The 26,325-nt window shown below is 49.1% G+C and overlaps 1 long non-coding RNA gene across 1 annotated transcript; it reads left to right on the top strand.

Annotated features, from left to right (window-relative positions):
* Window positions 1–3,657: 3,657 nt before the first annotated feature.
* Window positions 3,658–17,095, top strand: LOC106890232. The gene is made up of 3 exons (XR_001412482.1): window positions 3,658–3,816; window positions 14,478–14,589; window positions 16,959–17,095. It is a non-coding gene; the product is annotated as an uncharacterized LOC106890232 (long non-coding RNA).
* The last annotated feature ends 9,230 nt before the right edge of the window (window positions 17,096–26,325 follow it).

Genomic DNA, 26,325 nt, shown 5'->3' with positions numbered 1-26,325 from the left:
CTTTGGTGAGGAGAGGTTTCGTTTCCTGTTAGTTCTGTTCATGGGCTTATGTTAGTTTTATGAAGTCGTGTGGTGTAATTTATCTGGTCTGTCCTATTTACGGGAATGTTTTAGAGTACAATGTTGTTAGCAGCTTGAAATGCTGCCATGCTCTTGCTTTTTATTTTTTGTTTTAACACTATTCAATGTGAAAAAATTAATATTTGGACTCAAAATACTGAATAGCAAATACGAATGCTAAAAATTTGCAGCTCATTTCAAAATATGGCAAAATTTCCCAGGGAACAGAAATGCTGGTTTGTTTATTTTTTTTTTTTTGGACCAGCTCTGATCTTGCCATGAAGCTGCAATGGGTCTTTGCAGCAGAACTGTCAGTGACTGGGGAGAGGCCACCAGGGTTTGCTGGGGCAGAGCCCCACGTTGATGTTCCACACACATGTCCAAGCCTTTTACAGAGAGAGGAGAACGTCCTCAGGTTTCTGCCTGGGGAAGCTCTTCCAGGTGTAGCTTGCTTTCAGTATTCGGTGTTTTCAATAAAGGTGTGATCGTCTTCAGAGGTACCGGGCTGCAGCCAGCACCGTGGAACCTGCTGCTGGAAAATCCCAGTATGGTCTTCCACGGCTGAAAACTATTCCCAGAACTGTGGGAAGGGGCAAGCTTTAAAAACTTCAAATCCCTGACCTCCCAGGGGGTGTTAGCCCAGATAAGCAGGAGAGATTCCTGGGGAGCCTGCTCTGCCCTTGAGCTCGGGCTGCTACAGTTGTCTGTCGACTCCTATTAAAATGCCAAGCGCAGGCCTGGTTTACTCCTTCAGTGCACCAGAGGAATCTGTGCAGTATTCCAGTAATTAAAAAAAAAAAAAGACATTAATTATTAAGCAGCCGTGTATCTGAGGTCAGTGAGATAACTTAGCCTAAGAGATATAACTGTTTGCAAAACTATTTGTGCAGAACATCTGTTTCTGCAGAGCAGCATGCTGTGGAGGGAAGAATATTTATAAATAAAAAAGTTATAAAATGTTAACATAGGCTCTGGTATGAATAGCCGAACATTCAGATAAAGTAGGAGCCTTATGGGCTGCTTTTCTCAGCCTTTGAAAACCGATGGGGGTTTTTCAACAGTAAAAATTTTTTGACCTTGCCTGTAAAGCCATAGGGTGATCCCAGTCCCCAGAGGGCTGGGCTGGCTTGGGGCAGGAGCTCCAATGACCCCAGGTTTTGCCCTCCTATGGGGTGCCACATCCCCCTGCCCCACAGCCAGGGGCCAGAGCTGCGCAGGAGCAAGGCAGCTGGTCTTGTCCCATTGCATCCCATCCCATCCCGTCCTGTGGGGCAGGGAGAGGGCAGGAGCAGAGCCTGGCCAGCCTCCCCGGTGAGCTGCGAGGCATCCCGGTGTCCTGGGCAGGGAGAGGAGCAGCTGCTCCCTGCATCTTCTGATCTTGTTACCATCCGCTGACACTTAAACCCCTAATAGCTTGTGCAAAATTAGCTTTACTGGGAAAGCGTGTGTACTTTAGCTCTTTGCTCCTAATGCATCAATTAAGGCCCGTGTTCTCTGGGATCAGCACGGGGAGGCCGGCGGGAGGCGAGGGCAGTGTCTGCAGCATCCGGGCTGCAGGCAGGGAAAGGGAAAACTGCCTGGCACTGCCCAGGGCTGCAGGAAACCTTCACCCTGGTGCTCCTGCTCCCAGCCTTCCCCCACTGCCCCCCTGCTCCCTCCCGGCCAGGTGGATATGCCGTGTCTCCCCACAGCTCTGCTGAGGTGAGTGGAGGGGACAGTGGCCACACTCTGGGTGTCTGCACTGGACCCACTCAGCCCACCCACTTGGCATGGGGCTCCGGGGACCCACTGCACAACAGCAGCTTCCAGAGGGAAAAGGAAAGGGCTGTGGCACAAAGGAAATTAGCATAGAAATGTGCTCCCAGACTGTGGGAACCACAAATTATACAACTCAAATGATGTTTCTCGTGTCGCTGCAAGGACTGGCATTTGCAGGCGTGGTTGCCAGTTGTGTGAAGAGTGCAACCTTTTATTTTTTTTTTATTGCTTAAATAATAAAAACTATGCGCTTAAAAAAAAACAAAGCCAAACAAAGCACAACCTTAAATGTATGCCATTGAAATCCTGCACCTGGGATAACAGGGAGATCAAAGAGCAGAAAAACACAAAGGCTCTGGTTTTGCTTTGCCTCCTTGCTCGGCTCATCCTTCTGACTTGAGACTGAAGGGTGGGAGCTGTCTCTTCTGCAGCAAGAACTGGGTTTTTTTCCACTGGCTGTAATTACAGGTCAGATTGAGCTCATATGCATAACGCAATGCAGTTTCCAGCATTAATTATGCATCGTCAGAGCTGGCATGTTAAGCAGAGAAGTGGTGGGGATCCTGGAGGTGTTAAGGAGAGCAATGCGAGGGGAGATGCAGAAGGGCTTCTCGGGTCGCCTGAACAGAGAGTCAAGCCCGTTTGGCTCACCATTTGAGCACTGTATTTGTGTCTGAAAATTAGCTCGTTAACCAGGTTTAAACCCTCCTGTGATGCTGTTGTCCCAGCCAGGCTGAGAGCAGACCCGGGCAGCCATCCCAGTGCAGGGGATGGTCCTGGAGGAGGCTGGTGTTGGGCTGCTCCGTTCCTCTTCCTCAGCACAAACCGGGCTGAAAGCATTGGCCTTCGGATAGTCTTGAGTGAGGGGGGTGCTTGGGGTCAATTACAACTGGGCTCATGGAAAGCTCGTTTGCAGTGGGCTTCGTGCTGCAGTGCTCCTGTGCCTGGGTCAGGCTCTGCTCGGCTTTAGGGAGAGGTAAATCAGTGGTCCAGGCCTCCTGCTGTCAGATGCACAATTAAGTAACTGCATCCTTGCGTATCTGCTGCTTACTGGTGGAATGCACTGCTGAGGATTTATTCTGATCCCCTGTTGAAGGCCTCCACTGGTTTGGGGTAGTTTTTTCCCAAGGGGGTTTTGTTTGGTGCCAGTTTGAACTTTAGAAACTTTAGATTAGATATTTGGAAGAATGACTTTACTGAGAGAGCGGTCAGGCACTAGAACAGGCTGCCCAGGGATGTGGTGGAGTCACCATCCCTGGAGGTATTTAAGAAATGTGTAGACATCGCACTTCAGGGCATGTTCTAGTGCCCAATATTGTTGGTTTGTGTCTGTTTGTGGGGTTTGATTTGGGTTTTTGTTATTATTTTGTTTTGTTTTGTGGTTGGACTCAATGATCTCAAAGGTCCTTTCCAACCATGAAGATTCTGTGATTCTGTGAAAAGGGAGATGCTGTAGAGAGGCTGGGCTCCCTGGAGGAGACCCTGCCTGCTCTCCTTTGGTGCTCCTCCATTTCACAGGGGATAAAGTAACCATAGAGCAGTTGTGGTCAGGCAGCAGCAGCAGTCAACATCAGATAGAGCCAAATCTGTTTCCTGCCTGGTGCGAGCCTGGCAGCCCGGCCAGCTCCGGATGCTCCTGCAGCTGGAGGAGTGGAGGGGGTTTCTCTTGGTCTCCAAATGCCTCAGCAGAGAGCTGGGCACTGCAGCCCTCTTCCTGCCACTCGCTCCTCCTGGCCCTCCCAGCGTGAGCAGCGAGGGCGCTGACACCCAAGCACGGTCTCCAGGGAGAAAAAACAAAGAATTTGGCTACACACGCTCTGAGGACAGCCAAGGATGATTTGATGAGCCAATAATGCTGTTTCCTTGTTTTCAAACTGGACTTCTGAGAGGGTTTTTTTCCTCCTCTGCTTCCTTTTGGCTCCTCCTTGCTGCTCGTGTCTGAGGAGCTGAGAGCGTTGCTCTCTGCCCGTGGCCACCTCCCCCAGCACCAGATGGATGGTGAGTGCAAAAACCCACTGCTGAATCCCAGTCTGTGTTTGCAGCTCTTAACTCTTGGGTCATAGATAACATATGTTTAATGTTACCGTTCTATTATCCCTCTACTGTAGATCTAGCTCTTTTACAGTCCTTTGCATTTCTAGATTTCCAAGTGTTTTACTTGGGTGGTTAGTTCTGATTATCCTTGTTTCCTTACTAGCAAGCTGAAGCAGGGGCAAGTGAAGGGTCTTGTTCCCTGTTGGAGTGGGTCACAGCTAAAGGAAAATACTAAGCTTCCCTTCAGCCACCTCCTGCCCTCCCACTAGCAATCCTGCCTCCACTTTTCTATTAGAAAAGCTCTGCATGGCCAACCACGCTGGGATCAATTCTTCTTTTAAATGAATCATGCTAAAAAATTCATGACACAGGAGCGGAAGGAATATTTTTTCAGAAGAAATCTTGTCTGCAGGAGGCAAGGATCCCATTAAAGTAAACCTTGATCCTCCCCACTTCCTGCAGCAGGCAGAACCTATCAATAATGAAAAAATGCCCTCCTCCTGAAAAGCCCCCTCAGTTCCCACCCTGTGTGGGGTCAGCAGTGCCTCCGCCACCTCTGGGAGATCCTCTGCTGGGGCTACAGCCCATCAGGGTAAAAGCGAGCCCAAAAAGAAGATTCACCTGCCCACCAGCTCCAGGTGCCTCCTCCACCCATACCCATCTGCCCTCCATCCCTGCCCATCCCTGCACCCAGCTGCTGTTCCTCGATGAAATTGCTCCTGGTGACACACTGCTTCCTGGGCAGTGACCTCCCTTCCACCAGGTTCTGCACCAGGGCCACCTCATAGGGCAGGCAGCGAGGCTGCGGTACCCGGCCAGGGGGGTGATGGTGGTAGCCACACACCTAGCATCACATCTGCAGGCATCCAAAAGCCACAGCCTGCTCCTCACCTGCCCGAAGTGGACTTCTCTTACACTTTTCCCTCCCACCGCTGTGGGACTGCACACACACATGCAGTTGTGGAAAGCCCCTTGAGTTTTATTTCAACCAGAAAACACCAGTTTGTAATGCAATGTGAGTACAGAAGGCTGTTTGCACTCCCTGTAGCAGAGCACTTCCCCAACCTTGGGTCTGCAGCCCCTGCCCACTCCTGCCCTTTCCCCGTCCACCCTGTGGGCAGTGTGGCTGCCACCCCAGCGGGTGCTCTGGTGGCACCCCACAGCCCTGTGCCGGTCCCCAACCCTCAGCACTGCGCTTGTCCTGCATCCCCCCCGGCCCAGCAGCGCTGCGTGGCGGGCCCAGAAGTGAGCAATGTATGTAACCAGCAGGAGTGCCTAATTGCTCCGGTTTAATGGCTTTTTAACTTAATCATCCTCCAGATGGAGGGGGTGAAGGGAAGCGCCACTTGACAACACTTGTGAGACGCTTCAGCGCTGAAGCACAGAGGGGTTCCGTGCCGGCGGGCGTCGGGAGGGACGGACGGACGGGCAGTTGCTTCCCTGTGAGTCTATAGGTGACTCACAACGGCACGCACGCCTGGAAGGCTGGCACCTTCCTTCCTTTATGTAACGCTCAGCGTTTTCTCTGCACCTTGGTATCCAAAATGGCTATTTCCTGCCTAATGCCCCTTGCTACAGTGAGCAGTGATGCACCGGGGGGTCAGCAGAGGAATCCCACCAGCATTATCTCAGTGACCATGTCACGGCATTTCTTTGCTGCTCTGCAAAAATTGTGGCAGCCAAAAGGCAGCCTTGCTAAGTGTCGGACGGCTTTTCTGGGGTTGTAACCTTCCTATAACATGTTGCCAGGGGAAAATGGGAACTGTTTGATTTAAATACAACCTTTTCCTAACTTGCCCTGGTAAAGAACACAGGCTCCTAATCAATTTTTCTTTTGATTCAAGTCTTAAAAATGGTTTCTCCAATCAATTATGTTATCGTTAAGAAAGAAAAAAAAAAAAAAAAAGTATATGATTGCAGGAGGATCTGTTTCTAAACCAAGAAGTTGACTGAGCAGTTTTATTGGACTATCCTCTATATTCATAGAAGATTCAATTTTTTTTTTGATTCAAGTTTTAAAAATGGTTTTTCCAATAAATTATGTTATCGTTAAAAAAAAAAAAAAAAAAAAAAAGAAACCACCTCCATAAATCCTCTTGCCTAAGGGATGAAGAGAAGCATGCAGTGGTTTGTTTTCATAGGAAGATTAGTCTTTGCTTGGGGAATGAATCAAACGTGCAGGGACTTTGACTTGGATGAGTTAATCAGGCATTTAGCAATACGGTTTTATAACATGTGGGTGATTACTAATGAACTGCATGACAAGAAGTGGCCAAAACTGTGATTGGCACCAGCAGGGCCAACCCTGCTTACCAGCAGCAGGGTTTGGTAAGGAAGATCTGCTTCAGCATTTGGTGTGACCCTGCCCATAAATAGAAACTCACACATTTATTGCAAGAGCTTCTATATGACTTTAAAGTATGTAAATTTGTGCAGTAAATAATATCACCTGCTTGGGACAAAATGTCTGCACTGACCTCAGGAGTAAAATGGATCTTCCCATCAGTATTTAATGGGAAATTGATGCATATATCTGTATGAATTGGGTCATGCTGCACCCAGCTCCCAGACTCATATGAAAGGCTTTTTGCTTGGTGGGCTGGTTTCTGAAGCCCCCTTTGGGATGGTGTCTGTGTGCTGTTGCTGACTCCCGTGGCAGGTCCTGCCTGTGGTCCAGCTGGGAGGGAGGGTCTGCTGTGGCTGATGCCTGCAGGGAGAGGGCCTGTGCTGGGGGTGGAGAACCGTGGCCACGTTCCCAGTGCTGGTGGCCCAACAGCAGCTGAGCTGCTGAGGGGTCATCTGTGCCAGGAGAAGGCAGGAGCTGGATGGATGCTGGGGCGGCTCTGGGTGCGTTTCTCGGTCTGGACTGAAGCCGCCGCAGAGTTTGTCGCCCTGTTTCTTGGCTGTTTTTCTTTGCTTTGAAAAGCATCTTCCACACAAGGCTATGGCTACATTGGCAGTCCCTTCTACGCTCACCCAGACCCCGGAGACACCTCTTCTCCCTTACTGAGCAGAGTTGCTCTCAGGCCCCCAGGGTTGCTGCTCCTCTTCCTCCCTGCCCCAGCTGCCCTATGGAAGGTCCTGGGGAGAGCCTCTGAACCGGGTGGGTGCCTCCAGGGATACCAGAAAGGCTGAAAAATTGTCTTTTCTTGGCAGCAATGCTGGGGAAACAGAGGGAGGTGAGATGGACTTCCAACTGGAAAATGCCTTTTCTGCCCTCCTCTGTTGAAAACCACCCTACTGTGAATGTAATACTTTTTCCGCTGCTCTAGGAAATACAATAATAGGTTGCACATTCAAACCAGCTGCTCATTTATTTTTTCAACTGCCTCTGAAAAATGCTTGTAATTAGGAAAAATCTATAACAAGAAGTACAAACAAATCAAAGTCTGTCATTAGGCACAAAGAGTCGGTGATCTGCCTTAGCTACGGTTTTATTAAATTAGAATAATGAAGCAGAAGCTATACAAAGAAAAACAAGTGCTTTGGAAAGGTCTGAAAATATATAGCCATCAGTTTAGAAAACACATTTTCAAATCTAAACGTGGAGCTGGAAACATGTTAGCTTGTGTTGTTCTAATACCTCCTTCTGTAAGGCTGCGTGAGCCTTAAAGAAATACCCAATAAAAGGGAAATAGGAGGAAATATTCTCTAATATTTTAAATTTAAACTGCGGAACGGGCAGAACCAGTCCCAGAGCAGATCCCTATAGGACTCGGAGGTGGCTCCAGGGTGTCCCCATCAGCAGCGGTGCTGGCAGAGCTTTGGCCATGGCAGTGGCCAAAGGCAGTGGAGAGGCTGTGCCATGTGGGACTCAAAGACAGTGGTGGCACTATGGATTTGCCTCATCTCCTTTGGGACATTTAACCCCCCCTGCAGAAATGCTCTGCTCGTGCACGAGAGACATCAACAAGTGATGTGCATCAGAGCAGTGGGGACACGGGGCGAGGAGAGCAAGGGGATGGTATCTGTACCATGTCACGCCTCTGGTCAGAGCTTCAGGGTGGAAATGCTCTTCCATAGGTTTTATTTCTGCAGGAAAGGTGTTTTCCTGGCTCTGGTGCAGACCAGGCTCAGCAGCCGTAGCCTGCAGATCTTCCTGTTCATTCCTTGGATCCGTACTTACTCCATACAATATCTGGACTCATGCAGAAGTGTTGAAGACCTTTGTGGCCCCAGGGACAAAATGCAGGGAGGTGGCTTGAGGTCACTGCTGCCGAAGGACCTGTTTTCTTGCAAGTACTAGAATAAGCCAGGAGAGGTTGTGCCAGGGGAGGTTCAGATAGGATATTAGGAAAAAATTTTACACTGAAAGGGTTATTAAGCACTGGAATGGGCTGCCCAGGGAAGTGGTTGAGGCACCATCCGTGGAGGTGTTCAAAAGACAGGTTCACATAGTGCTTAGTGACATGGTCTAGTGATAGTTTTTTATCGGTTAGGTTGATGGTTGGACTAGATGATGTTAAAGGTCCCTTCCAACCTAGACATGTCTATGATTCTAAGCCAGTTTCAATGCATTTCACTGTTTCGAAGTTCATTTTTTCTCACCCATTTCTTTTAATAACCACCATATGGTAGTTTGTTGCATTCAAAAATGAAACAAAAATGACCTTGCCATTATGAGCAGAAAAATACTTTCAGAAGCCTTCACCTGTGTGCTTTCTAATGTGTAGTTGTGAGCTGAAAAAGTAAGCCTTTCCCTTAATGCTCCTTTTTTTCTGCTGCTGCTCCTGGCTCTGGTAGATGGGAAAGGTGCCCTGGCTGGACCCTGGAGCACCACCCAGCCCTGTCAGCCCCTCAACCCTGCGCTCCTCAGCGGAGCAAAAACTGCACTTAACAGGGATCTGCCATCAGCCAGCCCTGCTGGAGACAGCTCTGCGAAGGAATGTTTGTTTATTGCTTCAGCACCAGCCACAAAAAAAAACCCTAAACCCAGATAATTGAATATTCATCTTCTGTGAATTCTATTAATTCTGCGCTTCGCGTTCTGAAGAGCAAAATAATTGCCGTAATTTCATTTCAAAACCTAAAGTAAATAACCATGAGCTTGTCATTTTTCTGTGTGTTTTCACTGAAAGGAAATTTATCTGCCTGCCTGCTTTCATTATGAAATGATCAGTGGGGCCGCTAGAAGAACAGCATATTTATTTTTACATATCTCTGGAAAAGCCTATTTACTCTAAGTGGCACAGTTAACATTGCCAGTGATTTCTTTGTCCTGATTTTAAACAGCCTTTTAAACCCCAGCATTAATTTAAACAAGATAATATAAATTAAATTATGTGGTTTGGTGCAGTTCAGTGTTTCCCCCTTCAAAGGCTCTGCCTTTTTTTTTTAAACAACCCCTAAGGAAATGCATTTTAATATTAATCAGTGCTGAAAAAAAAATTATTTAAAAAAAAAATCACTTTTTATCCGCTAGAGAAAAGCACGGAGAGGAGATGAAGTTGAAATGTGTCAATTTGGGACCCAGCATGCAGGATACCTGCAGCAGCAGGGCAGGGGCTCTGGGGAGAGTTGGTGACAGACCCGTGGGCACGAAGGGGGAGCTGGGGGGGTGGGACACATTGGGGGGTGCCAGCGCTCCCCTCGAGTGGCCGTTGGGGTGTAGCAGCCAGCTGATGCGCATCCTGGCTGGAAGGGCCGCCCCATCAGAAGGTTTCCCCGCTCATTAAGCGTGGCGTGACCTGGGGCTGGCTCTTCTCCCGTGTGGCCGTTGGCCCAGCGAGGACTTGGCAGTGAAAAGCTGCCTGAGAGAGAGTCATAAAAAGTAGTTTATATGCTTTCCCGGGAGATGTGAAGGAAGTCTCCTTATCTGACCTCCTTTCTCACCTCTCTTATCTCCTCATCAATGTTTACCAGCCATACTCTTTTCTCATGAAAGAGAAACTCTCATTTTCAAAATTGGGGTCACTTGGTATCTCTGTCACTTAATACGCTAATTCCTTCGGCCGGGGGGCTGCAGACAGTGTTTGTCAGAAGAGAGGGGAGAAGGGGGCACCGACACGGGTCCATACCTCTGCTCTCACCTGCCCGGAGTGAAGGTCAGCAGCATGAACGTGCTGCCACGTCCTCCCCACGGGCAGCGCCTGTGCCAGGGCGATGGCCATGGGGATGCCCCATCAGGGGATGCAGCATTTTTCTGCCACACTGTAATTAATCCACTTAATCCCCTTTCTGCAGCGGAGCATAGTAAGTGCAGCAGCACCATCACCCATCCCTCTCCCGTTGCATCCCTCCTGGGGCAGGCAGACCCTCTTCATATAGACACTGCAAAATTTGCTTTTGCCACGGTGCACAGGGAATTTTTCTGACAAGCCCTTCAATTTGCCAGCAGGTACGAGCTACCACATCCCTGACAAACCCATTCCCAGCTCTAACTCCCAGCTGCTGCCAGCCAGGCTCATGGGTGGCTTGGGGAACATCAACATGTTCCTGCCCCACTGCAGCAGCACCCTCCCCGAGGGAGGGAGAGGGAAATAGTGCAGCCTTAAATAAGCGACCCAGATAACTCAGATGGCAAGGTACTGACCTCAGTGAAGATGTGGCATCTCACTTTTTCAGTGCCTGCAAGGTGATGGGCTTATCCCACTTTGCCCTCTGGCTGACTCCGACAGGTCAGTGGCCCCTGCAGGGAAGTATTGTGGGGAGCACGCTGGGGGCTGTCGGGCTGCTCCCTGTAAGCAGCGACCCACTTCTGCCCGGTGAGATTGCCAAGGGATTTCTAGCTAAACTCAGACATCCTGGGGTTGTAGGGTTTTTTAATTTGGAGAGTTTGTGGAAGGGCTGGGGGAGCCCACGCCGCTGCATGAGCTTGTGCAAACGCCCTGTGCCAGTGCGCGCCTGGGCGAGCTGCTGCCACAAGCAGGGCAACAGGCTGTCCATTACAGGTGCCAAACTGCAAGAGCACACGGCCAGCGGGGGCCAGGACCAGCATGGTGTTGGGCAGGGAAGCAGCAGGCATGTCCTCCTGCTGACACACAGCCTTGCCTCCTGCCCTAGTCTCCTCACTTTGTTTGCTAAACCAGCAGGACTCCAGTGGGTCCTATGGCAGTTGGTTCAGCTTATGGTGAGAAACCCTCCTGAGCCACCAGAAAACCCTTCTGGGCTGCAAACCCGGCTACACCCATCATAAACCAATGATGTTATTTAAGGGGTCATGGTTTCTGCTGGGATGGAGTTCATCTTTTTTGCTTGCAACTAGTGTAGTGCGACGTTTTGAATTTGGGATGGGAATAGCGGGATAGCACACTGGTGGGTTTGGTTGTTGCTGAGCTGTCAAGGCCTGTTCTGCTCCTCACACCACCCCACCTGCGGGGGCACAGGCAGGCTGCGGGGAGCACAAGGAGCTGGGAGGGGACACAGCTGGGACAGCTGACCCCAGTGACCAAAGGGATATTCCATGCCATTAGTATATAAATCTGGGGGAAGAAGAAGGAGGAGGGGACACATAAAGTGATGGCATTTGTTTTCCCAAATAACTGTTACACACAATGGAGCCCTGTTTTCCTGGAGATGGCTGAACTCCTGCCTTTTGACGGGAAGCAGGGAATGAATTCCTTGCTTTGTGTTGCTTGCATGCATGGCTTTTGCTCTACTTGTTTAAACACCTTTTTCTCTACCCAGAAGTATTTTCTTGGGTTTGCTCTTTTGATTCTCTCCCCCATCCCAACTGGGGGAGTGAGTGAGTGGCTGCACAGTCCTAGCTTTTGGCTGGGGTTAAACCACAACAAACGGGAACTGAATTTGGTGAAACAAATTCCCAGTCTCTTTGCAGGGACTCTGGGATGGGACAATGTTGCTGGGAGAAGCCCTGCAAACACAAAGCCACCACTGTGCCAGGCCATGCTCCCAGCCAGGAGCTGGGTGTGCAGCCCTGGTGCTCTGGGGACACGGTGACTCTCCAACCCCCTGCCCACCCCTTGTGCCACCTCCTGTGGGACAGCAAAGCAGGGACCGATTCACCCCTGGGTCCTGGGGCTGCTGGGGAGGGGGCACTGCCTCTGCCCCAGGTGAGATCCAGCACAGTGGTGTCACCAGAACTGCCACATCTCTCTGCAGCCAGCTTTGGCATCAGCATGGCATCCCAAGGCATGTGCCAGCTCCGAGGGATGGCCCAGTCCTTCTCCCCAGGCTGCTTAGCCTGGGCTAACGTGCTGGGCAGGAAAGCTGATGCCACTCTGGCCGCTTGCAGCTCAGCAGGCTGTAAGCAGCTTACGGGGCTGGCACGGGGGCCTCTCAGCAATGAAATGCTCTCCTGCCAGACTCGGAGTGCTCCTGCAAAGAGCTTGGGATGCTCCTTGTGCAGCAGAAGGCCACCGCTGTGAGACGTGTCTGCAGGGGCATCCTGTCGCCTGGGAAAGGGTCGGTGTGTGACCCACCACCCGAACCCCTGCCAGATACCTAGGCAGCTTCAGGGCAAAGGAGCCAGGGCTGTTGGTGCTAGTGGCCCCTGCAAACTGCCCTGGTTCTGGAGCACGCTGCCAGACACCTGCTCCCATAGTTTTCCTAGAACTGGGGCCAATAATTAGACCCGTCCGCTTACACAGAATTAGTCCTGTTCACTTAACCACCAAATTACGACTTCAGAGATTCAATCTCATTATTTGGCCAGTAAGCTTGGCAGGATGATCCCTCTTCTCTCATTACATTACAAAAGTACTAAGCCTTTGCCCTGGCTGCTATTTTCTCCGCTGCAGCCGGGACCGGGGATTTGGCAGGGTTCCTGCAGCAGCCGCCTTAGCCAAACAGATGAAGCCTCATTAGCACCTGTACCAGGGAGGTATTTGTTTCCATTAAGACAGCATGGAGGGTGCCATCCTGCCAGGCACAGCGCAAACACAGTGGGAGACAAAGCTCTGCTCCCCTTTCCTCAAGAGCTCCCTCATCACTTAGCATCTATATAGGCTGTCTGCCAAAAATTAGTGAGCTGCAAACGAGCTCATCTGGGGCTCTGCTCTACCATCTTGGCAGCCAGTGCTGGTACCCTGGGAAGCTGGGGCATGTCCCCAGTCCCTGGGGATGGGGCTAAGGGAGGCAGCCCACCAGCATCCCTGGGACAGGCAGCACACCCGGCCATGGAAATGGCTGTAAAAGGGTTTCTGGGAGGAATCTGTGCTCTGGAGCTGGTCATCCATGTGTGACATCGCACAGAACGGGGTGAGCCCAGTGGGAAAGACAGGGTTTAAAAGCTGAGCTCTTCCCTGGGGTCTTTATGCTCAGAAAGGAGCTCAGGGGGAACCTGCCACCACAAAGCACAAGCTCTGTCTCCAGAGGCTGTTTTTAATATGCTGGAGAAAGAAGGTACAGTCTTTACAGTCCTCCCACGCTTAAACGGATGTGGGATGACCAGAGCCAGTGCCCTGCACTGGGCCATGGGGAGGGGGACATGTTGGACCCCTGCAAGGGGAGGCAGCAGAGCCAGCCCTGGGGCGGACAGGAGCACGGGGAACTGCTGGGGTTCACAGCAGCGAGGGTACAGAGTAATAGAATCATTATGGTTAGAAGACACCTTTAAAATCATCAGGTCAAACCGTTAACCCGACGCTGCCAAGTTACCACTGAAATGCAATGCCTTCTGGCTTTTTTGGGAAGCTGTTCCCAGGGGTTGCTGCTGCAGAGGCGTCACTCCCTGCACCTGGGTTTTTTGCTAAATCAGAACTTACCTCTTGTGCAACCTGTCCATCGGTTTTCTAGCCAGCACAGGGGGAAAAAATCTCAATCTGTGGTTTGCAACCAAGCTGTTAGGCATGAAGAAGCAGTCTGCCAAGGAAGGACCTGGGTGTGGGGTAGTGGCCGGGCAGAGCCGTGCCTGGATGTGGCTTGGGGACAGCAGCACATTGTAGAGAATAAACCAGGCATGTATGTCCCTGTTGTGAGGCACCAGGGCTACACAAATCTACTACAAACATCACTATTTTAATCAGTGGACCTCTCTCTGTCTCCCACTGTCATTTTTATTTTCTCAGTGACTCAGGCTAAAGGAATTTTTTCCCTCTTTGTCCCCTAGTCTCTCCTCATGTAGAGATAAGGGGAAAACCAGCTAGTAGCAACACCCAAGCTCTCTCATAGAAAGGGAATGATGACCAGACACATCTCACTGGTGTTTCCTCTTCCAGACATTGGGAATTCAGTAAATCACTCTGTCTGTGGTTATGCAGTAGTAATAGGAGAGCACATAAAAGGGCACTACAACTCTGAAGCAATTTGTATTTCTACTTACAGTCACATCCCACTTGTTTCCTGTAAACCAAGCAGAGTCATAGGGAACCTTCCCTTTTCTTAACATTTACAATTGTGTCAATTAAGATTTTGAAAATTTATTATCACGTGTGGTGATGCTATTTCTTAGAGGTCGGGGGCACAGAAAGGAAAAAGGCGGGCAGCTCTGTGCAGTTTGGGGTGTCTGTGCCAAATCAGTGGGGTTCTGAAGGCAGGTGAAGCCCGTCCCTGCCCTTCCCCAGTGAGGGCATGGGCAGACGGAAGGGCACTGCTAGGGACAGGAATGGCCTGGGCCAGCAGTGGGAGGGAGATGATGAGGGACAGGTTCCCAGGAAGGGTGCTGGGGTGATCCTGGGTCCCCACGGAGCCTCAGCTGCCTTTTCTCCCTCTCCCCTCTCTCGCAGCGAGTACAGAAAGAAGCTAAAGCAGATCAGAGGAAAATAACTATCGGTGTGGACAAAGTGCCAGAACACAAATGACAGACGACGTAAGAACAATTGAAAAGCATTTAATAAGGTGCGTTTTAAATTAGAGCTATGTTTAATTATTTGAAGAATGAGATAAAGGGCTGCTGGAGGTGAGTGGAGGTTGCACTGAAGGGTGCTTCAGAAAGTCAGGTCTGGGCTCTGCAGCAACATGAATGATGGTTTTGCTGTTACACGCAGAGTGGCAAATTCCGTGTTGGTGCGATTCCAGGAGAGAATTAGATTTTGGCCGCTTGGCTGAATATCACACTGGCTACCTCGGTACTTTACAAAAGGGATACTTAAGGAACTCTTAAAGGAACTTTTAGGGAACATTTTTTGCACAATGAAAGTTGATTACATGGGATTATGTGGGATCCGTTACATGGGATTCACCACGGCTGCAACACCAGTGCTTCCCAGCAAGGTCTGAGCCGTGATGCTGGTCCTCTGTGTGAAGGATGGGTTTCTCTAAAGAAACCCCACATTAAAGGGCAGCATGTTTGTGTATCGATCCTTATCTGAGACATCTCTGCAGTTCTGGGAGTAGAGCTTTACTTCCTGCCCCTATTTATAATTTCTCTTGATTTTACTTATATTAGAAATCCAAGTGGCAAATAGAAATTCACAAAGGACTTTCTGCCTGTCTACACACAAATTCGTTATGGTTTTAAGTCAGTGGTGATCTTGCCCCTCCATTAAATGCCAGGCATTAAAATCAATCATTAATAGCTTTAAAAGGTTCATACAACAACAAACATACTCACTCATGTTGGAACATTAATGAAGGTATTCTTCCTTAACGGTGGGTTCTTTTAGATAAATTCTAGAGATTATAAAAAAGATTGTCTATGCCAGTGATTATTTTTTTCCAGTACATTTTTAGACTAGGCTCCTGAAATAAGCTCCTGAAGCTCCAATTTTAAAAGCCAAAGGTTAATCCCTTAAGAGCTCAATAAACAATCATTAAGGGGGTGGAAAGCATTAGTACAGTGCAAGCAGAGAGAACGGCAGGAGGGAAGGATGTGCCAGCAGCAGGAAACAGCCACTGGCCTTGCTGGGAAATGGGGATGGAGGGTCCCACTGCTGTGGTGGGCAGACACGACCCTGCAGGCACTGCCAGGCATCAGTGGGTGCAGCGTGGCCTGGGTGGCCTGATTTGATTTTGAGGGGAAAAAAAAAGCCAAATACTAAATGAAGGAAAGAGCCTAAAATTCACCTGAGGGGAAGGAGGGTCTATTTGGTTGGCCTGAACTGTTTCAGAGGAGCACTCATGGTTTGGATGGCTCCACCCCTGGTTTATCTCCATCTCCCGAGGGGTCTCTGTGACCAGCACCTGGTTTCACTCACCAAAATCACAGCTGGGAGGGTCCATGCCTGGAGGAGGGCAACGCTGCACAGGAATGGACCTATGAAGCACAGGGGAAGGTGGATGCTGGGCTGACTTTTGGCTAAATTTACCCTTGAAATAACGATGGTGTCGCTGGATATACTCCAAGGATGAATTTAGCTCATTCTGTGTGGGATGCTTGTCTGGAAAGAGTCAAGAGCAGCCAGGCAAGGGGGGCATCACTTGGTACCCACCTGGGAGGGCATCTGGAAGGAGCTCATGTGCAAAACGGTTGCACACAGTGGGGGGTTCACAGTCAGAAAAGTTACTTTTTTGGTATGAAACAGGAGACCAAACCAGGGGCATAAGGCATGCAAGCTCAAATAAATCAGATATAATGAGAGACCTGATCCCAGTGGGATTCGTTGGAAATAGGGGGATTCTGATGGGGATGAGCCATTTGCAGGGACAAGAGTCACAGCTGACCTGTAACACCGCAGGGACCGATGCAGTCTGTGTTGGCACCATCCAGAGTTGTCTGAACATTCTTCAGCTAGTCTGAGACTGGTGCTTAATTTCCTGAAGGGAAAGTGGAAAGTTGTCTGGTTTAGGCGGGACTTCCCACCAACACTGTGCTGCCGTCTGCTCCTCGAGAGCCTTGCTGTCTTGTGCCCACATACACATGCCACCTGAGGCATGTGATAACTCTGCTTTACAACGTCTCAGAATAGATTTATATTTATGGTTTTTACTTTTTTCTATAGTCAAAATGTCTATCTGATTTGTTTTAGAATGACTCAGATACAAACCAGGTGAGTTTATTTGTATTTGGAATTTAAATAAGGGAGGTAGGGACTTGGGGACAGAAAGGTCCCTGCTTCCCACCAGGACTGCAGTGCTTCAGCTTTTGCACCTTAAACGAAGCTGTTGCTTCAGCAACTGCGCATTGGATTAGAAATGGCCTTAGTAATGATTGCCAGGGTATTTGTTTCCAGTAAGAGCTGAGCTGGCATGTCTTTGTACTACATGATTAGCTTTTCATTAGGCTTTTTTGTTTCAGGTACTGACGTATCTCTTTCTTTATTCCTCAGCATCACCTCCTTCCTAATTGTCAATGGGAGCTGTTGAGTTTTACCTTAAGTTGTCAGATAAGTACTGAAGTTTCACTGAGATATGAAGAGCCAAGAGATGCCTGGGTGCTCTGAGACATGGCCAGGAAAACGTTCTGTTTCAGGCCAGTGGCAGGACAGAAGCCAGCCGAGAGCATCCCGGTAATGAGAGGTAACTGCGACCCACACAGCAGTTCCCCAGGAGGAACAGCTCCGGGAGGAAGGAGGCCAGAGAGGCTGGGAGAGAGAAAGAGCTGCAGGATAATGAGAAAGGGAACAATAGCTGGAGGAGGCATCAGTGCAGAGCTATTGCTCAGGGTGCTCCTACCCCAATCAGCTTCAAACCCGTCAGAAGAAAGTTCAAAAAAAAAGGGGACTTGTAACACTTAGTTTGAACTCCTGTCACTTCTTTGTCACTACCATATTTTCAGATATTCCCAAAATAAAATAAAATAGAGAATTGGGACTCGGACAGCTGAAAATCCAGGATTCATTATGTGGAGGTACTAAACTGAATAATTTTGGTTTTGTTTCCATTTCCATGGCTGGTATTATTGAGGCCTGCCCTTCCCCAAATTAAACCCTTCAGGGAGGAATGTGAAGGAGGGAAGTTTAAAAAAAAAAAAAAAAAAAAGAGGGGAGGAAGGGACAGGCAGGGCTGGTGCTGCGGGCAGGGGGGCAACACCACCGCCCAGGGCCACCTGGGTATCACCACCAGCAGTGAGACCTGGGCAAGGACTGCACCTTGCTTATACTTGTTGTAAAGCCACTGCCAAAGTAGGTCCTTAGGATCCATTGGAAAAACCATTGACTGGTCATTACTGGGAGCTTTGGACCCTCGAATGCAAGAGCAACTAAAATATAGCCAGACTCTAACATGGCCCCCAGCAGAACAGAGCCTGCGCCGTTAGCAGGGGTCTGGTGAATAACACCCAGTTACACTAACGGCCTTTGGAAATGCAATTCTAGGGTTAGAAATTCAGTATGTCAGTGTTCAAATGCACAAACGTGTAACTGCTGCTGCACAGCAATGCGAAAGGGTATGTATGTGGGTGTTTATCCACCTGGAAGTAACAATCCAACAGGATTCCGAGGTCACGTATTTTCCAGTGACCTGGTGGCCACCAGTTCCATTCGTCGCTGGGGCTCCTGGAGCAGCCCAGCCTGGGGAGATGGGTGAGGGGTCAGACAACCCCAGCACACATTTCGCTGCAAGGACAGTGCTCTCCCTCAGACATGGCCCATCCCCAGGGCACCACCAACACCGGACCCAGCCCTCTGGGACAGCAAAACCAGCAGCTCCCGTGGGGCAGGATGGGGCTGGTGAGAGGGAGGCCGTGGGGCGCTCCGCACCGCAGCGGGCGAGATGCCACTGCCTGGGAAATGATGAGTCACCCGCTGCAGCTCCACCAGGGTAACAGCACAGGGGGAGACTTCTGCAGGAAATATAATACCAGGCGTGGGTATATGGCATGTTCCTCTTTTTATCTAGATCAACTCACGTAGAACTGATCCGGAAAGAAAACGTGGGTACAGAATAAAGAAAAGCGGAAGGATAAAAGGTCAGAAGGGCTTCAGTAAGTATTTTTTGCTCAGAGCAGCAAGAGATCCCCTCTACAACTTTTAAATTGATGGTGTTGCTACCTCAAGTCCATAGAAAGGCAATATGCCAGGCTTTCACCTATTATTACATTACCAGTCTCTGATTTCTTAATCTTAGCTTTAAAAAAAATGGCCCAGATCAGTTTTAATGGGTTTTTTTCCAGTGTTTCATACACAGTAGGAAGTTTAGCACCTGAAAACAATCTCTGACTTTATAGGGTGGACAAAATTTATTTTAACCACATAGATGACCTGATCAAATACTAGAGTAGAATGTCAAGAAACAATTTTGTCTACATTTAAAAATGCTTATAAAGAAATATAAAAGGGGAAATTTAATTGAAAATCCAGTATTGCCATATATTCTAGTATCTGCTGAACTGTAGCAGATGATGTTTACCATTGATGTGATTTGCCGATAATGCAATTGCAGGTATTTTATAAATAATATTTGACTTCCTCTCTTCCAGAACTGGACGCTGCCTCCAGCTGTGCCTGCTGTGCCCACAGCAGGACTGCTCTCAGCAGCCTAATGAGCTCTGGGAAGTGCATTCCAATAATTCCCCCCTGCGAACCGGCACGAAGCCGGGGTCCAGGCGTGCACTCAGGGCCAGTGCTGGAGGCTGAAGCCACGTGAAAATGCAAAGTGGGTGAGACCTGATTCCTCTGACAGCATCTTCTGACCAACCTGCACCAGCCGGGGGATGTGGGGCCACCTCTTTCAAGTCCCTGCCTTGGGTGGGAGTCCAGGATCCAGCCCACACTGCAATCCCATGGGCACAGTACAAGGCAGGGCCAGCTCCTGCACACCAAGGGGTCCCTGCACATAATTTCGGCTCGGGGTCATTGCCAGGACATCTCCTGACACAAACAGTAAATCACCACTGTCAGCACAGACCATCCAGCAGCGAGAGTGCGTTTATCGGCAAAGGCACCATTTGCCTTGGCCACGGTCAGAGATGCCCTTGAAGATACATCACTGATGCCCAGGGAGCACAGCTTTGCTGCAGCCGAGCCAGAGAAAACTGAGGGCTTTGCTCCGATCTCTGCAGCCTGAAGAACGTGCCCGCTATGCTGTTACCAAATTCTTGCTGTTGGTACAGGTGCCTGACCGTGCCTGTGAGCCATATGTATCTACAGGAGGCAAGACAGAGCTGACACCTGCCCGGGAGGTGAGGAGTGAGGACACAGCAAAAATCCCGGCTTCTGAAGAGCTGTTCTGAAGAAACATTCCAGAAGAATTTCCATCATCTCGAACAGGATCACCACTGGGATCACTAACATGGAGTGTAGAGTTAACCACGTGCTTGAAACCACCCAAAAACTCCCTGCAGCAGCAGGGCTGTGAACCAAGGGTGCTGTGCAGCTCCCCCAGGCGCAGGATCCCTCTGCTCCATCCCCCTCCTGCTTCCTCACAGCCCTCTCTGGGCTGGGAAAACCCAGATGCCTTCCCTGCTGCTAACGTTGGTCCAGGTAACAGAGAAAAAGACAGAGAAAAGGCTAAAAAAAAAACCAGTCAACCCATTACGCAGGTGTACCCAACTGGACATTTAAGTGCAAGCTGGGTCCATTGAAAACCAGAGGTAGGGGTCCAAGCAGCACTAGGGTGAGACACGGTGCTGTCGTCGTGTGCTTGGCTGTGCGGGGAAATCCAGGTTTGCTGCAGTGGCAGCATGGATCGGGGGTGAGAAAGGCTTTGGGGGAGCAAGAGGAGCTAGGCAGGGCTGGATGGAGGCCCCAGGCCCCCCTACCACCCCCAGGGCTTCCTCGCCAGGCAGTGGGGTGGCCACGTGGAGGTATGTCCCTGCAAACAAGAAAGCCTGTCCCTGCACCCCACCGAGATATGCTCGTAGGATGCCTCGGTTATAGCACCTCGGAGGGAGTGCTGTGTTCGTTTCTCTCAATGCATTAGGTAGCAAGCACTTAATTGAAATACTTAATTTTGTCTCCCTTGGTATGCGATCTTCACTGTTTCCTGCCTGTTTGTCTTCTTGGCCATTTGAGGAAAGTGTGTAATGTGAGTATTAACGCACTATTAAACCTTCTCAGTCAAATTGTCTTTCTTGGCTGGTAGCTGAACAAAAGACCTTTTCTACTGAGAATAGTAATTTCAATTTAAAATGGCAATATAGGAAGGAGGCAAGATGCTCCCTGCTGTAATTAGAACAAGTTTTCCAGTATTCTGCGTTATCTTTAGACTCTGGAAGTGTAGTTGCTCTACTAGGATTAATAAGTCACCTCCATTAACTCTGTTGCTGTGTTGGTGTCACAGGGGCATCACAGTGTCAGTACTTATCAGAAACCATTTGCATATTCCAAAATATAGGAGGCACTCTGAAACAGCAGTTTCGTTATTCTTGTTGGTTTATAATATTAATAAGGGTAAAGAAGGAAAATAAAAGACGTGTAATATTCATCTCTGTGGGAATATATGACAGTCATATGGGATACTTACCAGGGCCTTACAGACCGAGCACTCCGAATTCTCACTCTGTCCACTCACCACATTACCCACTACTGATGATAAAATTATAATCTTCTGCATGCATAATGCTGGGTCGTTCCGTCATCCAAAGTTCACAGCCTGTTGGGACTCTGTCGCTCCTTTGGGGCTTACATTATGCTGCGTGCAGATCTATTTAATTAGCCCATGAACAGCTTTTGTTTTCAAGACAGCAAAATGTCAGCTCAGACATTAAAAATGCACACAGGCGCGCGCTCCTCTCGCACCGGGGTGGGGGAGCGCAGCTTCCCCTGCCTTAGCAGCAGGCATCGGGGGTGCCATCTCCTCGCGGGCTGTAGCACAACAGGATTTTGTCACACACACCCCCCAAATAGCGGGTTGACAGCCTGCAAGAACAGCAATAAGTACAGCAACCTCCACCCTGCAGGGACAGCGAGCACAGGAGGGCGAAGCAGAGACTTTGCTGGCAGAAGCAGCAGCGGAGCTTTGGGCATGTCTTCTGCTGGCAGTTTTCGTGAGCAGGCTGGGAACTCAGTTCAGACTTGCTTTCAACCAGCAGCGCATGTCGTATCTGCAACAGACACGTCTAATTTTTCTTATCAGCTCTTCAACTGTCATTTCCCAGGTTTGTTTTCCGAGGAAAAGCAAACAGAAGCAGCCGAGGCTTGCAGCGGCGAGCGGGTCCCGTGCCGTGCCAGGCTCACTGCAGGGCAGCTTGGCAGGGATGCTGTGCTGGGGTCGGGGTCCCCCGCTCCCTGAGCCTCCCCCTGTCCCCCATCGTCCCTTCTCAGGGTCCTGGGGGGACACAGACGCTCCTCTCCCACACCTGAGCAGTTCCTGCCCTGGGCAGGAGGATCCCTGGGGCTGGCACAGGACCGTGGTCCAGAAACCCACCCCGTCAGCCCGTCACAAGGGGGAAAAGGGAATATGGGGCATCTCTTGTGGGAGATTGTACACGCCTTCCTGGTTTGCTTTACTGTTGCGGATATTTTTGTCTTGCATATCATTTCCTTGCCAGCGTTCAGCCTTCTGCCTCAGCTGCCAAGGGCCACAAGTTCTTGCAGGAAGGTGACAGAAATTGCCTATTGCACAAAAGCAACTTTCCACAGACCTGTCTGCTCACCCTCAAATTTCCCAAATAATTTACTCGCAAGTCGAGACTACACCTGGGCATTTTCAGTGTGGGAAGTTAAGGCTGGAAGAACACAAAACCTGGGGTAAAGAGCCATTGCTAACAGTCTGTCTACTATCTATTTTCAAGTATTTTTAGATAGACGAGGATGAGCTTTGCTTTTTTTGGTACAAATAAGTGTTTTCTCAAATCCTTTAAACCAGAATTTCCATGGTTCTCACCTATGAGCAGGCAGCTGTTGGAAATCCAGCTGAGAGACATCTTACAGCTTTGACGGGGTAGTATTTTAAATACCGCATACAGAAGTATTTTAAAATAAAATAAATGAGTATTTCAGGCTCACCGTGGAAAGTCTGCATGCCATATAAGGGGTGCTGGGAAGAGATGCCGTCTTCCGTGATAAATGAAAAAGGAAGTTATGAAACCGCAGAGACTGGAGGAAGAACACACAGTGTGATAAGGCATTGTTTGACCTGAGGAGTTGCCTAATGGAAAGGGGAATGAAGCTCACCAGAAGCCAACAGGTAGGTCACAAGACAATGAACTAGGCATTTTTTCACCAGATAAGGTGTCCTGTAGTGGGGAGTCAAGAGCAGCTCATCCTCTGTGATCTGTGCTCACTCACCCCCTCCAGCAGGATTCCCGAGTGAGACACGCAGTGCCTGATATACATGTGTGCATATATACATATATGTATTTACCCTCACCATGAGCGGGCATTGTGATGTTTCTATCAGCCTCCCAGTCTGTGGCTGGTTTGGGGCCGTTGTTCATACTGGCACACTTTGAAATATTGAAATCTGCCTCTAAGTCTTCCTGATAACCAAAACCAACAGGTAGAAACAGCTGGATTTATGTCCAGACTGTTCCCTTTGCACACCCACACACTGCAATAGTTCAGCACTAATTGGATTGACTGGGAATTTCCATTTGCTCTCAAGCATGCTTTCTTTTCTCGTTAGGGATATATCATCCATTTGAGTTAAATCAGCTGTTAACAGAACAAAACATTCAGTTTAATGAAAATCAGTGGCATAAAATCCCAGATTTTGCAGAAAGTGCATTAAGAGGCAAAGCTGGAAGGAATTCAGTTTCAGCTATTCCAGACAGAAACCTATTCAGCAACAAGGCATATGCTAGAGCTATGAGGAAAAGGTGCTAATGCAACATGCTTTATGGTTGTGGTCCAAAATAAGAACAGAACAGTGACAGAAGCAGGAAGACACTAATTTGCTGGCTGTGTATGAAGCCATGCAACAGTATGGGTGCTAAAAAATATGCCTCGTTCCTTACTCAGTGTAAGTGCTTGGACCTTTAGCAGCTGAAGCGCTGCAGTCAGAATGCACAAACTGTTAAAACCAGTATGTGAGATTTCCATTTCCAGTCCCGGCAGGCTTGGAAGGGTGGTGCTGAGAACGGGCTGACGACGAAGCAGCAGGGACGTAGGTGCTCGTACAGCACGGGCTGCACGGGGCCAGCTGCAGCGGGAGGGTGGTTTCCTTGGCAGGTCCAAAGTGGCTCTAAAGCAGGTGAGGAATGAGGGTCCCAGCAGCACTGACTCCAAGTTGTAGCAAGATGGGGAAAGTAGTGTAGGCAGAGACAAGAGATGCGGTTTGCCAGGCTAGGCAAAGGGTGAAATACTGAGCAGTCTCAGAAGAAATGACCCTTTTCCACTTCCCAGAGTGTGGCTCTGAGAAGATGCTGCAGTTTGCAGCACCTCATTGTTGCAGCCTTGGTAGTACCAGTTATCTTAGACTGGTAGCACCTAACCTTCTGATGGCGGAGGTTCTTCTCCAAAGAAGCTGGGAGCTGATGTACGAGTGTGATGTTACACCCTCGAGGGTACCATCAGAAACTGCTGGGGCAGGGGGGCAGCTTGATGCTTGTGATCAATGCCAGCAACACCATCACAGCGGCATCTGTTTCGGGTGCCCACCCTTCCAAAAAACCGTTGAAAAATGAGAGGACACTCAGAAAAAAGTTACATGGATGAGTCAAGTATCTTGGAAAATCCTGCCCTGGCACAGAAGACTAAATAAATCTCTCAGACCAGATTATAAATCTGAGCTTGGAGTCTTTAGTAAGGGATCAACAGTACTGCAGCTGAAGGATGTGAAGCATGGGTTTGGTACAGATTCACTTCTGCCTTTGGACATTTTTATGTTTGCATTCAACCTTGAATATGTGTTTTGGTCCCACAGGAACGTTACGCCAGATGAGGTGTCACCTCCCTGTGCAGCCACAGCTTTATGCTGCATCGGGTGTTGTCCCTCCTGCCCTGGCTAATGTCATGTTGGCATGAAGCCCAAGGTCAGTGTGAACACTGTCACGGGTGCCTGGGCAGACCTGGCACATGCAGCCGCCTGCTCCTGTTCATGCTTGTGCTGGTGATTCTCTTGAAGTCCCACATTAATGAACCACAGCCCTGCTCATGGTGGGGCTCAGAAGCCCTGTTCCAGAGAAGGCAGAGAAGCAGCCCAATCCTGTGCTGCTGCCTGCACCTCAGCCTGTCTCGGGCACCAGCACAGATCCTAAGAAATGCCTCCTTCCCTGGGCAGCTGTGGGATCCCTGAATTACTGCTCCGACCTTTCGTCTCCACGGTTGGGATTTATGGTGCTGCTTAGGTAACCGAGGAACACAGGCTGCAGTTCATAGTGCGTATTTACCGATGCTATCTAACGCTGCTTCGGTATGACTCAAAATTTGCTCAAGACAGGAAATGCAAGGAAGCTGCCAAGACAAGCTACATGTTAGCAATGGGAGAAAAATCACTAATGAAATAACAATTATAAAGGGAAAGATAAACAAAAAGGCTTCTCATATGCTAATAGCTTTGTATTTTTTTATATTTTGCTTTACCCAAGAATCCAAGTCCTTTATTAAAATGAACTCTGGTTTGGGCCACGCAGCTGATTCTTTGAGGAGCAAGATGGCTTTTTCATAAACCAGCATGGTGGGCTTTATACTATTATACTGTATTCACTGTAAGTCTGTTTTGTGGGTTGGGTGTTTTGTGGGAATACGGAGGCTAAGGATTAATTTTTGTTGGCACTTAAAAATCCTAGAGGGCACCACTGAACAGTTTTGTAAGCCGGGCTTCCTTTACAACGCAGATTTTACAGGTGTTGCTGTTCTGGTCTCATTTTTCGCTTTTCTTTCTCTTCACATTCAATTTGTATTAAAATTAAGAATAATCTTCAAAGTAGTAAATATGCAGTTAGTGGATTAGTAAAAAAAAAGCCAACAAAACAACCAAAAAACCTCCAAAGCCAAACAAACACTAATATACAAGAAGAAAAGGTCTTATATTTACAAAATTTAAGCCTTTTCTTCAACATTGTAGTCTGTGCAACTTGCCCCAAAAGAGATGCCAGGCTGGCAACTGCATCTGCATCCTCTTGCATATTCCTACAGAGGTACAATATGCAGCTGATTTCCCAATTAAGCTTTCCCAACAAAGTAGTTTTATAATTTAGACAGACTCAAAAGTTTGAAAAATGAATACATATTCATGAAGTACTAATATTCCTCCGTCTAGAACACAGCTTTTAGCTGAGAGCAGATATGACTAGCTCATGTATCACTCACCACACATCCTAACTCAAATGTGAACAAGGAAGAAATGGCTGAAACCAGCAGATTGTGTTTTGCTAAGACAATAAATAATAATCGTATTCTGACTCAAGTGCCAAATGTATAGCGCTTAATTAGAGGTCAGTAGAGCATATTTCTGCTCAGCTGTTCCATTTACAGCAATTAACATGTTCGTGTAGCTTAAACTGGGTTGCAGAGCAGATTTCAAAGGGCTGAGTGAAAGCAAAATCAGGGGAGCGTTGTTCAGCCGCTCGCAGCAGCTCAGGGGCAGCACACCTGGCAGCCTGCTGCCTGTACCGTGCTGCCTGTACCCCGCTGCCCGTACCCCACTGCCTGTACCCCGCTGCCTGTACCCCACTGCCTGTACCCTGCTGCCTGTACCTCGCTGCCCGTACCGTGCTGCCTGTACCCCCTTGCCTGTACCCCGCTGCCTTGTCCGGTGCTGCCCGTACCCCGCTGCCCGTACCGTGCTGCCTCTACCCCCTTGCCTGTACCCCACTGCTTGTACCCCGCTGCCCGTACCCCACTGCCTGTACCCCTCTGCCTATAGTCCACT

The sequence above is a fragment of the Calidris pugnax genome, unplaced genomic scaffold (genome assembly GCF_001431845.1).
Source record: "Calidris pugnax isolate Ruff unplaced genomic scaffold, ASM143184v1 scaffold111, whole genome shotgun sequence".
NCBI classification, from domain to species: domain Eukaryota; kingdom Metazoa; phylum Chordata; class Aves; order Charadriiformes; family Scolopacidae; genus Calidris; species Calidris pugnax.
The sequence above is the reverse complement of the archived record's forward strand: the minus strand, read 5'-3'. Positions and strand labels throughout refer to the sequence as shown.